Source organism: Notamacropus eugenii, chromosome X, assembly GCF_028372415.1.
Source record: "Notamacropus eugenii isolate mMacEug1 chromosome X, mMacEug1.pri_v2, whole genome shotgun sequence".
NCBI lineage: Eukaryota > Metazoa > Chordata > Mammalia > Diprotodontia > Macropodidae > Notamacropus > Notamacropus eugenii.
The window spans coordinates 33,755,775-33,769,657 of NC_092879.1; the positions used below are offsets into that span (position 1 = coordinate 33,755,775).

Below are 13,883 nucleotides of genomic sequence, written 5' to 3' on the forward strand. Positions count from 1 at the left end.
TTCTGAAAATTACCTGTTCATACTCTTTTTCAATTGGAGAATGACTCATTTTTAAAAAAGAAAGTAGGCTCAATTCCTTCTTTATTTCAGAGGTACCATCTTTCATTAGAGAAATCTGCTGTCAAATTTTGCCATCTGCCTGTTTTCCTTCACATTTTGGCTACATTAGTTTTTTTTTTTAATTTCTGCACAAAACATCTTCTTAATATTGTATAATTGAAATTATCTACTCCACTTTCCATGATTCTCTTGCTCTGTTTGTTCATAGTCTTCCCTTACCCCTAGATATGACACGTACATTTTTCCTTGCTACACTAATTTACTAATAATATCACCATTTGCATCAAAATCATGCATCCATTTTTACCCTTTCTTGATATACAGTGTGACATGTTGATTTATGCTTAGTTCTGCCAAACTACTTTCCAGTTTTCCCAGAAATTATTGGGAAATGGTGAGTTCACGCTGACAAAGTTTGGATCTTTTGGTTTATCAAACACTACATTACTGTGATCATTTCCTGATATCTATAGTTTATCTAATTCATTCCACTGATCCACCCCTCCATGTCAGCCAGTACAAGATTGTTTTCATCATCAATGCTTTGTATTATACTTTAAATTCCAGTGTTGCTTTGTTGCATTTCTTCACATTTTAAGATATTGATTCCCTCTACAATATTTACTTTATGTTGTCTCCAGATAAATTAGACTACTTTTTTTTTCTAGTTCTATAAGATAAATCTTTGGTAGTATGATTGGTGTGGCACCAAATAAGTAAATTAACTTTTGTAAAATTTTCATTTTTATTGGCTGAGCATACAATGAGCACTTCATATTTCTTTTGCTACTTAGATCTGTCTTTCTTTGCATGAAGTGCTTTGTCACTGTTTTCACATATTCTGTGGGTTCATCTTGTCAGGGTGGCTCCTAAGCATTTTATTTAGTTTGCAGTTTTGCAAAAAGTATTATCTCCTCCTGCTAAGTCTTTTGTAGCATATGGAAATTCTGATGATTTATGTGAGTTTCTTTTGTATTACAAGCAAACTCAGTGGGAATGAAGTTGTTGAGGTCCACACCATTCATCCATACCATTTAGAAGCTATCAAATTTCTAGTTCTTAATCTATATCCATAAAGATGGCAGTGTTTTATTTCATGAGCTTTCAACAATACACATATCCTCAGCAGTCTGACATTTGGTGAAATATTGCTGCTTTTGACTGAATTCAACATGTTTTACCAATTGATGAAAATATAAGCCTTATGGGTGTGAACAAGGTAGATTGTGGACCATATATTTTAAATCAAGAAATGGACAGGATGATTTGTCACCAAGCTAGGTCTCAAAGATTATATTATGGTACATTTTTTCTGCAAGTTTTGAAGTATTTCTTCTGTAAACAGGAACTTGCTGTGAAGTACAGAAATTCACTAGCTCTTGGATGAAGGCATGAGATTAACTGAATTGGATTTAAGTATAGCATGCTAGTTGCAATATTCCATTACTTTAGATTTCAATAGAGCTATCCCTCTGATGGAGAACGATGCAAAGCCAGTGGGAACAAAGCATCTTATCTCAAAAGGTTATAGATTTCTAGTTCTCCCTAAAGATGGCCCCCTCCTCTCCTTGGCTCACAACTTTTCAGGAATCATCCTTTAGGCAGAAGTCTAAAAACAAGAAGAGAGATTTCCTGGTCTTTAAAACAGCTCTCTCCTAGCAATTGGCAGCAATGCTCACCCAACTAGAATAAACCAGTTATAGAAATTATAAGAATTATAGAAAACCCTGACTTGCTAGTCTATCAAAATGCATCCTCAAATTTCATTTGTTAGAGAAAAAGGCAATCTAAAATTTAACTTAAAGAAATTACCAGATTGCTATTCAGGGAGAAAGGTTACTACATGTTACTTTTTTTCCTCTGCTGGGTCTGAAGGAAACCGGCTAGAGGCAGGAAGCTGATATAAATTTGAGTATAGTTGGGATGTTGCATTGTTTCAGGTTCCACTGGTGAAGAACAATTAACAGGACCATTTCTTTTATTCCAAGAAGGCATTGAATTTCCATCTTAGTGCCTTCCTCTCAGATTAACCCCCACTTATTTACTATCTTATATTTGGCTTGTGCGTTATGGGTTCCTTGTGGTCTCTCCCAATTCATGGCAACCTCCTTGCCAGTAGGGATTATTTGGGGGGGGGGGTAGGGGGCTTTTCTTTGTATCCCCACAGTGAAGCAAAGTGATACACAGTGGTTCACTCCTTGTGGACATCTATGGCTTCTCCACCAGGCCCTCAATAGACTCTTCACGGAGAAATTTTCTCATCTTGAAAGATACAATCAGCCTTGTGAATCACAAGGACTCTATGAAATGTTATCTACTTACAGACAGAGAACAGAAGGGCTCAAAGAACAGATTGAAACGTTTTCTTTCTTTTTTGCATTTTTGTGATCAAAGCTAATGTGGAAATTTGTTTTCCATAACTATACCTATTTGTAATGGGTCCCATTTTTTCCTGTCTTCTCAAGAGGTGGAGAAGGCAAAGGGGGAGGAAAAGAATTTGAAATTGAAAATAAAATTGCATTTTAAAGAAAGTTGCAGTTGGAAAACCATTACAGGTGGCTTCCTGCCTTATCTGATTTGTGGTCACAGAATTATAAGAGCTGGAAATGACCGTGTAATATAGAACACAGAATGTCAGAACTAGACAGTGGCTTGGAATGGAGCTCCCCTGACAGAGCAGCTCCCTCCTCCCCACCCCTCAAACTCAGAGGGCAAGAGAAACCACCATCTTTCAAAGCACTTTCCTCTGCTTCCTTTTTTTTTTTTTTTTTGGTCTCCAAGCTCACCCTCAGCCTCTTTGCAGTGAGGCAGCTTCCAATGTCCCCAGTCAAAAATGTTCCTCTCCCTCTGAGCAGACAGCTCAAGTAGCCTAGAGGGAGAGCAGTGGGGGTCTAAGGAGAAGACCTCAGTAGAAATAGGCCTGCTTTATTCCTTTGAATTCTTGCCCCTTATCAAGAAAACAGTCCAGGCCAAGCCTCTCCTCCTCATATCACTAGTCTAGCAAAACCTATGCTCAGACTTGACTTGATAGGCTTAAACACTATCCTCAAAGTAGCTGTTTTCATGCATCTCTTAAGGCTCACTAAGACTCCATGACATATATGACCCCAGAAATAATTTAGCTCTGATTTTGTGAGTAGAAAAACTCACAGAGGCCCCAGACACTAGAAGCATTTGCCAGTGTCTTGGAATATGTCTTACACGAAGTTTAGATAGGAAAGGGATTCCTTCTTGATAGAAACAATCTATAGTGAAAAGACGTGGTAATTGAATAGATTCTCAGAGTACCACTGGGCTTCCTAAATGAAGCCCATAGTCACTAAAAAGAGATCATTCTAGACACCACCATAGAACATGGTACAAAGTACATGAAAATGAGGATGGCACAGTGATTCTGTGTCCTAACACTTTGATCCTAATTCTGTGTTCTAAGATTTTGATTCTAATTCTGTGCTCTAAGCATAAATCTAATTCTGTGTTCTAAGACCAGTTCTAATTGTTCTAAGGTTTTAATTGTAATTCTGCAATTTTAGACTACTTATTATTCTGTGTTCTAAGACTTTCATTCAAATTCTATGTTCCAAGATGTTCATTCTAATTCTGTGCAATAAGACTAGTTTTAATTCTGTTCTAAGATTTCAATTTTAAATCTGTGTTCTAAGACTTAAACTCTAATTCTGTGTTCTAAGATTTTAAATCTAATTCTGTGTTCTAAGATTCTAATTCTAATTCTTCATTTTAAGGCTTGAATTGTAATTCTGTTTTCTAAGAATAATTCTAGTTCTGTTTTGTAAGAATAAACCTGATTCTGTGTTACAATACTTTAATTCTAAAACTGTGTTCTAAATACAAATTCTAATTCTGTGTTCTAAGACTAATTCAAATTCTTCTTTCCAGGAGTTTAATTTTAATTCTGTGTTTTAAGACTATTTCTAATTCTGTGTTCTAAGACTTTAATTTGAATTCTAACTTCTAATTCTTTAACTGTAATTCTGTGTTTTAAGTCTATAATTCTGTTTTCTAAGACTAATTCTGATTCTCTGTTCTAAAATTTTCATTGTAATTCTGTGCTTTTAGATTTTAATTCTAATTCTGTGTTCTAAGACTTTAATTGTACTTCTGAGTTTTAATACTTTAATTCTAATTCTGTGCTCTAAGACTAATTCTTATTCTGTGTTCTAAGATAATTTTAATTCTAATTACGTGCTCTGATACTTTAAATCTAAGTCTGTGTTTGAGGACGTTAATTCTAATTCTGTGTTTTAAGACATTAATTCTAATTCTGTGTTCTAAGACTAATTTGAATTCCGGGTTCCAAGACTTTAATACTAAATCTGTGACCTAAGATTTAATTCTAATTGTGTGTTCAAAGACTTTAATATTATTTCTGTGTTCTAAGATTTTTATTCAAATACTTTGCTCTAAGATTTTAATTCTAATTCTCTGTTCTAAAAAAATTCTAATTCTTTTGTTTTAAGACTAATTCTAATTGTTCTTTCTCAGAATTTAATTGTAATTCTATGTTTTAAGACTATTCTTAATTCTATGTTCTAAGACTTTATTCTAATTCTGTGTTCTAGGGTTTTAATTCAGTGTTCCAAGAGTAATTCTAAGTCTCTGTTCTAAGACTTAAATTCCAATTTTATATTCTAAGATTTCATTTCTAATTCTGTGTTCTAAGACTAATTCTGATTCTGTGTTCTAAGACTTTCATTCTGATTCTGTGATTTAGATTTTAATTCTAATTCTGTGTTCTTAGATTTTATTTCTAATTCTGTGTTCCAAGATTTTAATTCCAATTCTGTCTTCTAAGACATAAATTGTAATTCTGTGTTCAAAAACTAATTCTAATTCTGTGCTACAAGATTTTAATTCTAATTCTGTGTCCTAAGAATAATTCTAATTCTGGGTTCTAAGACGTATTTTAATGCTTCCTTCTAAGACTTTAAGTGTAATTCTGTGTTTTTAGACTACATCTAATTCTGTGTTCTAAGGTTTTCATTCTAATTCTGTGTTCTAAGACTAGTTCTAATTTTGTTTTCTATGACTGCAGTTCTAAATCTGTGTTTTAAAGCTTTAATCCTAATTCTGTGTTCTAAGATTTTAATTGTAATTCTTTATTCTAAAACTAATTCAAATTCTGCAATATAAGACAATTTCTAAATCTGTACTCCAAGACTTAAATTCTAATTCTGCGTTTATAGATTTTAATTCCAATTCTGTCTTCTAAGGCTTCAATTCTAAATCTGCTTTCTAGAATTTTAATTCTAATTGTGTGTTCTAAGATTTTATTTCTAATTCTGTCTTTAAGAATAATTCTAATTCTGTGCTCTAAGACCAATTCAAATTCTAATTTCCACCATACTTTCAGCATAAATAAGCATCCCTGAATAGAAATCAGTTTTGTCTAAGTGAAGCAGCTTATATCATTTAACAGGCCTGTCATGCAGTTAGAAAACAATTCCATTATACCATCACTATGGCTTTATATTTGATATACAGTAGAAGTTTCCACTTTCCACATGATTAAATAAAAGGAAATACATTTTAATATGGTATGCATATTCACAGTCACAGTTCTACCAGTTCTAAGAGATGACAGCCAGGTTGCAGTATCATTTGTGTCCTAATCATCACAGTACTCTCTTGTTTTGGTCAATTATTTGAATGAAAACATTGAAACAAAAATGAAACTTTTATAAAAGTTATTCTCAATTGACGTACACATTATTAGTGAAATTCTTTATCACTCTCCACCCCAAAATGTAGAATACACTGTGACACAAGTTCACAAATTTCTCCAATGGTTAGAAAACATTCATAATATATTTAAACCTTTCAGTCATACTTCCTGAAGGTATGTTTTGGAAGGCTGAAAAAAATAATGAATTGTGTAGAAAGGAGAAAGTATATTTGAGCGATTAAGTATACATATTGCATAAGACAGAGCTTGATTTCATATCCTAACATTTATCTCTTCTAAAAAAGTTATTCTAATATTGCATCCAGGGTGCAGATGAAAACCTAGATGTATTCAATGAATAAGGAGAGGCATTCTCCATTAAAGTCCCACTTCCATGTTGCCTCATGTCACAGAAGTGTTCTAGATTCTTGAAAGTTATGTCAGCAGTGTGCAAGCTCTGGTAGGTCCTACAACCAAGTTGGAAAGGCTTCCAGTTCAGGCCCTGTGATACAATGTCATCACCACGAGGCCTAGCCTAGCTAAGTTCTGGAAGGCTCATCATTAGAAAACCAGCCACCAGGTGATGAGCTTTCTGGCCACAGCAAGTCATGAAACAATCTACTAAACATGAAGTAGTTGAATGATAGGGGTACCCACACTTATGAAATCACAGCTCTTTTGGTGTACTGAAAAATAGTATTTGATTACACAGATCTCTTTTTGATCTACTAGTCCTGTCAAAGGGCTGCCTTCATAGGGATGAGCAAAACTGAAAATACACAACATTTATCATCTAAATAGATTGTTTTAAAATTCATCCTCACAATGCCCCTGTGAGGTAGGCACATTTTACAGTTGAGAAGACTGAGGCACAGCAAAGTTAAATGACTTGCTTAAAGTTTTACTCTGATTTAGTGGCAAAACAGTTATGTTCTTACCATCCATGTTCATATGGATCAACATTATTGCTCATGAAGCTGGCTTTGATTTTTAATATGTATCTGAGTTACAAGTATCTAAACAAGGATAAATTTTACAGCTCTACAGAAGTCAATATGTATTTCTCTAAAGATAGAAAACCCTTAATTAAGTTAAATCTGTGATCCTATGATATCAAGAAAAAAAAACCCAAAATTCTAAAATATGATTTATCTTTCATTAGTTATCTACTAGATTACTTTAGAATTTGGATAGTTTTCCTGAAAAACAAAATACAAAAAAGAAAGCCAGAAAACAAAAATGATGGGAAACTCCTACCACACTATTCAACTAACATTTATTAAGTGCCCAAATATGTAGATTTATTAAACCTGACTCAATGAAGCCAATAATGGATTTGTTTTGATAGGAAATACATGCTACCTGTCTGCTTTTAAATAAGTAAATTCTGTCTAGTACAATACTAATTTCTCTTGCATAGGATTGTCAGGAGCAGTAGTAAATTGTAATAGATATCACTGTACAAAAATTAAGATAACCTGAAACCAGATTCTAGGTAATAAGGTTTTAGAATAAAGTTATTCCAAAATGTTATTCAGTGAGATACATTCAAACAACACAATTCAATATGATTTTATCCAGCAGGTACAAAAAATAAATTACATGTCATTGAACATACTTAAGTTTTCAGAACTTTTTCATTTCAGTAAATTTATCTTGATTTGTTGGGTTATTTAAAAGGAAGAGTAGTATTTGTTCATGTTTTTCCACCTATGAGTATAAAAGACAAAATTATATTCACTATTACTCAAAACTTATGAAGTTCTTTATCACTTTAATGGGATTTGACTTACTTGTTTTCTTAACTCTAAGCAGTAACAATCAATCTGTCCTATTGGGAAATAGAAGACATACAAGAAACTATTAGCAAACCAATAAAATGTGCTATAATAACAAAAATCAAATACTCTGAACATAAATACATCTTCCACTTCAACTAGCTCTACATTTAAAAAAAAAGTTCTGAGAGGTATCCAACTGAATTTTATTAACAAATGAATCTAAAAGTACAATTTGGAGTTTTGGGGAAAATTACCTTTTTTCAAAACACTTTGATTTTTAGTTGTTATGTACTTTGCCAGAACTTTCATAGCTAGCTCATTAGCTATGTTAATAGTACTATTTTCAGAATGTTTTTCAACAGACACTGCATGGACGATCTTTACGATTCCTTTTACCGAAACCATGACATTCTGATTCAGCATGAGTTTTTTTTTTTAATTGCTCTATTACTAATGGAGACCATTCCCCATCCAATTCCATTATTCCTGGAAAAAAATTAGTTATAATAATTATGTGACCAAAATGACAGCATTTCTACATTCTCTTATTCTGGGAAGCATAATGTTGATTACAAAGTGAGGAAATTTGGGTAATTTTTCTGAATCTATTGATGATGGCTAAAATAAATTGACATATTTTCAGCTGGGTTTATAAAACTGCCCCCATGTACTATTTTCCTATATAAGAGAATTTTAATAATAAATTTGACTCTTCTCAAAATAATTTTGTGCTATGAACCAGTCTAATTTTATATAGCTGGATCTATAATTGGGATGTCAAAAATTAATGACCTTTACTTGTGAGCATTAAATAAAAAAAACTCATACTCTCAGGAAGTGGTAGCAGGCTCTAGGAACTGGGTTGAAAGAGGAACAAGCTCAGAAGTAAGCAGGAGTGGTGAGGATCAAGACCCTAAGACCAGAGTGAAATCTGTTTCAGCTTTTAGCCCAATCTGAAGCCTGAAGGTAAAAAAGCAGGGCAAGAATCCCAGACCCAAGGGGAGATTGCAGCTCTGTCACTCAGAACCAGTAGCTTCCTAGCTAGCTGACAATTCAACATCAGTTTACTTACACTTACTGAGACTCAAACCCCGGTTAGGAACTTGCAAAATTTAGACCAACGGGTTGTCAATTAAACATTTCTTTGGATCAAAGCACTTTGGAATTACCAAAAGCTTTCAGGTCCTCAGCATGAGCTGCTGGAGCATCAAGAATCACAAACATTCAATACCCCAAGAAAGCAGCTATAGGACTAATCCTGGCCTTCCCTCTAGAAGTATGCAGAGCCTGACAGCAACATAAAGTAGGCTAGAAGAGAGAGAAAATTAAAAAAGAATCCCATCAAAAACAGCTATTATGGTGTCAGGGATATTCAAGACACAAACCTGGAAGAAGAGAATGATTTCAAACATCTACAAGCAACACCTAAACTCCGCCAAACAGCATAGGCACAAATTCAACTAGAATTTCCAGAAGAGATGAAACAAGAGTTGAAACAAAAGGAGAACACTATGGAAGAATGTACGGTATGTAAAGGTAAATGAATGTTATTGGTGCTGTAAACAATAATCAAAGGAATGATTTCAGAGAAACTTGGGAAGACATATAATCTGATGCAGAGTAAACTGAAGAGTACCAATATAATTGATACAATGATAATAATATGAAAAACATACAACTCTGAAACCCTCAGGAATTCTGATCAGTATAATGACCAGTCACAATTCCAGAGGACAAATGATTAAGCATGCTTCCAACTTTCTGAGAGAGGATTTAAAAGTCAACACAGAATAAGACTTTTTTTTTTTATATGACCAGCACGGGTTTTGTTTTGCCTCACTATACATAGTGGTAATAGGGATTTTTTTTCTTTCTCAGTGCAATCTGAGAAGGTGGTTAGAGTAAGAACGCAGATTTTTGCTTTTTGAAAAAACCAAATACAATTTTTAAAAGGTACTGTTTAAATAAAGACAATGTAGGGGTAAATTCTGTTTTGAAGATTTTCAAAAGGAAAAGAGAAAGAATGGCAAAGGGAATATACTGGTAAATAAAGGAGGAAAAATGAAGTGGAAATTGATACTCTTCATAATTGGGATGCACAAGGAAAAGGAAATTGTGAATTGGAAAAATGAGGATTGAACAGACTCATAGACTTTGGTGTAGAAAATACATTAACAGGGAATCATGTCAGGAAAGGCATGGAAGGTGTTGAGAAGGAGACTGATACCAGGGATAGAAGAGTTACAGGCAAAACAAATGTCCAGATCCCAAAGGCAGAACAGAATTAAAAGGAGGAGGAAAAGCAAAGAACTGGAAATTAAGAGGATGACTATCAATTAACGAATGACTGAATAAACTGTGGTATATGAATGTAATGGAACATTATTACCCTGTAAGGAACCTGAGAAACCTGGGCAGACTTATTTGATCTGATGCTGAGTGAAGTGAGCAGAACGAGGAGAACAATTTATAAAAGTACAAAACAATTTATTTTGAAAGGCTTAAAGAATTTGATCAAAACCATGCCGAACACCATGTGTCCAGAGGGCCCATGTTGAAGTATGTTATGCCATTGGTGACAGAGGTGATGGACACTGCAGAAAAGTCATATATTTTCAAACATAATCAAGATATGGATTTGATTTGCTTGACTATGCTTATTTGTTACAAGGTGCTTTTCTCCCTGTTTTTAATAGAGGAGGGGAAGGGTTAGCAAAAGTGATGAGGGAAAAGAATAGGACCACTGAAACATTTTCAAATGCTAGGGAAAAGGGAAATGAAGTTCAGAGCATACAAACAGGAAAGTTTTGAAAATAATGAATTGAATTCATTACATAAAATTTTTAAACATCAACATGAAGTAGAGATCCACAGTTTTTAAATGCAATCTTTTTTGTGCTTTGCTGTGAATATGAAAATGTTGATTCTTCATGTGTTTAACTTCAATATAAGAAATGAAAGAAATGAGGAAAAGTAGTGAAATTCAAGTTAAGATAACCTCTCTAGATGGACTGTGAAGGGGAGATATACAGTATTTAAGAAGAGTAAGTCAAATAAGAGTTTCTTGCGGTTGGGGGAGACCCAGTCCTATTGATCAGTGCAGCAGGAGCCAGCAGACAAGGAGATAGTGAAATTTATAGGGAAAGAAAAGGTTGACAATCTTCCATAAGAGACAGGAGTGGTAGGGATCAAAGACTGATTAAGTACCTGCTACGTATCAGACATTGTACATGCTAAGACAAAATGGAAATATCTACTTATCCTGCCCTAAGCTTTCCGTATCACATCTCTAGCTGCTCACTGGACATTTTGAAAGGAATGTCCCTCAGACATCTTAATATCTTTCCCTGCAAACTGTCCCTTTTGCCCAACTTTGCTGCCACAGTCAAGGTTACCACAATTCTCTTAGTTACACAGGCTTGCAATCTAGGGTCATCCTTTGCAGCAAATTCTTTCTCATCTTCCATATCTAAGCAGTTGCCAAATATTGCTGTTTTAATCTTAGTGACATCAATATGACATTGCAACCACCATAGTGCAAAATTGAATGCCCCCATAGCAGGACAATTTCAAGGGCCTTCTGGGTAGTCTCCTGGACTCAAATGGCTCCCTACTCTAGTCCATCTTCCATTCAGCTGTCAGATTGCTCTTCCTAAAACACACATCTGATCATGCCATCCGCTTTTCAATAAATTCCTGGTTCTCTATTATGCCTTCTAAGATCAAATGTAAAATACTCATCTTTTAAAGTCCTCCAAAATTTGGTTCCTTCTTACCTTTACAGCCTTTTTACACCTTACTCCCCACCATATATTTTGGGATCTAGTGATACCAGCCTTAATATTCCTTAAGGTTCTTCACACAAGGCATTTCATCTCTCAACTTTATATTTTCAATAGTGTTTCCCAGGCCTGGAACTCCCTCTCCTTGTGCCCACCTCCTGGCTTCCTTCAAGTCTCAGTGACACTTCCATCTTTTGCAAGAAGCCTTTCCTGACAACTCCTTGATGTTAGTGCCTTCCCTCTGGAATTATGTCCAATTTATCCTGTGCATGTATCTTCTTTGTACAAGTTGTGTACATGTTTTCTCCTCTATTAGACTCCTTGCAATAAGAAATTATTTTGGTTTTCTTTTGCCTTTCTTGATAGCCCCGCCCCAGAACTTAGCACAGCACTTGGCACAGAGTAGCTACAGAAAATACTTGCATGTTTGACTTGATATAATCTGTCTTCAAGAAGTTTATATTCTATCAGAGGAGACAACATGCAATCATAAGCACGTACAAAATATACATAAGGTGATAGGGGGAGGAGGAACAGAAAGGGCTTTGAGATAAGTTTTGAAGGAAAAAAGAATTTTTGTCTTCAGAGGATATATGAATACAATAGAAAATAGCCACCATCTAGAATAGTAAAAAGCTTCAGCCAACATTATACCCGGAGGCAAATGGCTGAACAGGAAGTAACTACATACTTTTAAATTCAAACTAGAGAAAAGATTGGAAAAATTTAAAACACAGGCATAGCTAATGTAGCCAACTCAATCCATAAAAATCAAGATATCACAAAAATTATCTGAGTATTTTACAGAATAATCTATAGATTACAATACAATATCTTTAAATATGAAACTCCCAGGTATATTTAAAACAGGATTAGATTTTCTAAAAATTTCATCAATAGAAACTTTTCAGTAACAGATCTACTACACAAAATAATATGAAACAAGAAACAGCATGGCTTAGTAAAGTTCTGATTCTATTATTGACACATGCACTAACTGTGTGAACAAAGGAAAGTCATGTAAGCTCTCAGTGTTGAACTCTATACGACTCTTCAGTTGCGGACAAGATACCAACCTTCATGAACAGAGGAAATTTCCTTACCAGGGAGTTCCCTATAGCAATGAAATCTCAAGTTCAGTCCCTATCCCTAACCTACCTACTTCACAGTGTTCTTGTTGTTATGTGTGTGTATTTTCAAGTGCTGTATAAATAAATGTGATCTATCATCATACCTGTAAGGGAAGTTACATTAGCAATGTATATAATATTCTTGCTGCTGTTCATTCATGTCCAGATCTTGGTGACCCTATTTAGGGTTTTCTTGGGCAAAGATACTAGAGTGGTTTGCCATTCCTTCTCCAGCTCATTTTACAGATGAGGAAATTGAGGCAAAAAAGGTTAAGTGACTTGCCCATAGTCATACAGTTAGTAAGTGTCTGAGACCAGATTTGAACCGAGGTCTTCCTGATGTCAAATCCAACACTCTATCCACTGAGTCACCCAGCTCCCCTGTATACAGTATTAGTTTTCCATGAAGCAGTTCCTTACAATATTTCAACAGTTAATAGATACTGACAAAATTACTGAGGCTTGGATCTAATACAGAATTTATTTTCTGAAAAATTATAGGCAAGATTCTAAACTGAATAAAGAACACATTTTTATGTATAATATATACTCAAAAGATGTTCACTGAATTAAATTGCTTTTGGAAAATTATGTTGACTTGGAAGAGGAAATCCTAAAATCTACCTTTATAACAAAATGTTTTATTACAACAAATGCATATTTAAATGAAGTCTTACGTTGAAGAACATCAGGATGAACTGGCAAGTCAATTTGACTAACAGATTTATCATGTTTGTATTTTTACATGGTGGTTCACCTTTTAAAACCAAATGTTCATCAGTAAGTATATCACTTATAATTGTTGGATAATCAGTAGAAAGGTCAGTGAGTTCAACTCCAGCACTACTGTCTGTGAGGTCCACTACTTTAACCTGAAGTTTGATCCCTGTAACACACATCTGAAATCTCACTGTGGCTTCTTTTTTTCAGTGCCTGCTTCTAGGTTTTATATCTGGAGAACAACAATGTCTTTAATAAGATTTCTAGGAGAAAATGTCCTTAATCACCTATTAGTGCATCACACGTCCTATTTAAGGTCTTTGGTCCTTTAACACATTTAAAATACTAAAAAATAGAATTGTGCTTTAGGATCTTCATAATTTAGAAATTCCTTTCAGAAATTAAAAACATTCCTTCAAGAAATACAGCAATGTTACTAAGCCATGGTGGCACACATGTAAGATTTCAAAAAGTTTTAAAATTATTATAGCTACAGTAGTCAAAGGGCACTTTCTCATTTTTATGGTTAAATGTGATATTATTTAATCTTCTTCCCAGATTATTTTAAATTATTCAGCTTATTAAAAATTACTTTTTTTAAAGTTTAAGGAAAGTATTTAGGACTACAAATTACAAAAGAAACAGATCAGTACAGCAGAAACCTATTAGATAGATACATAATATCTACATATGAAAACTTAACATACACTCCATTCACAAGACTCTC

At 34.1% G+C, this 13,883-nt stretch overlaps 1 protein-coding gene across 24 annotated transcripts in view; it reads right to left on the bottom strand.

Moving 5' to 3' along the window:
* The window catches only part of LOC140516445 (uncharacterized), a 269,830-nt gene that overhangs the window by 137,438 nt on the left and 118,509 nt on the right, over window positions 1–13,883 (bottom strand). For 4 of the 24 annotated variants that reach the window (XM_072627425.1, XM_072627415.1, XM_072627409.1 and 1 more), the window contains one exon: window positions 7,537–7,574. The exons of the other annotated variants lie outside the window; for them this stretch is intronic. The gene's annotated coding sequence lies outside the window, so the exon portion shown is untranslated. The remainder of the gene's footprint in view (window positions 1–7,536; window positions 7,575–13,883) is intronic. 24 annotated transcript variants of the gene reach the window in all.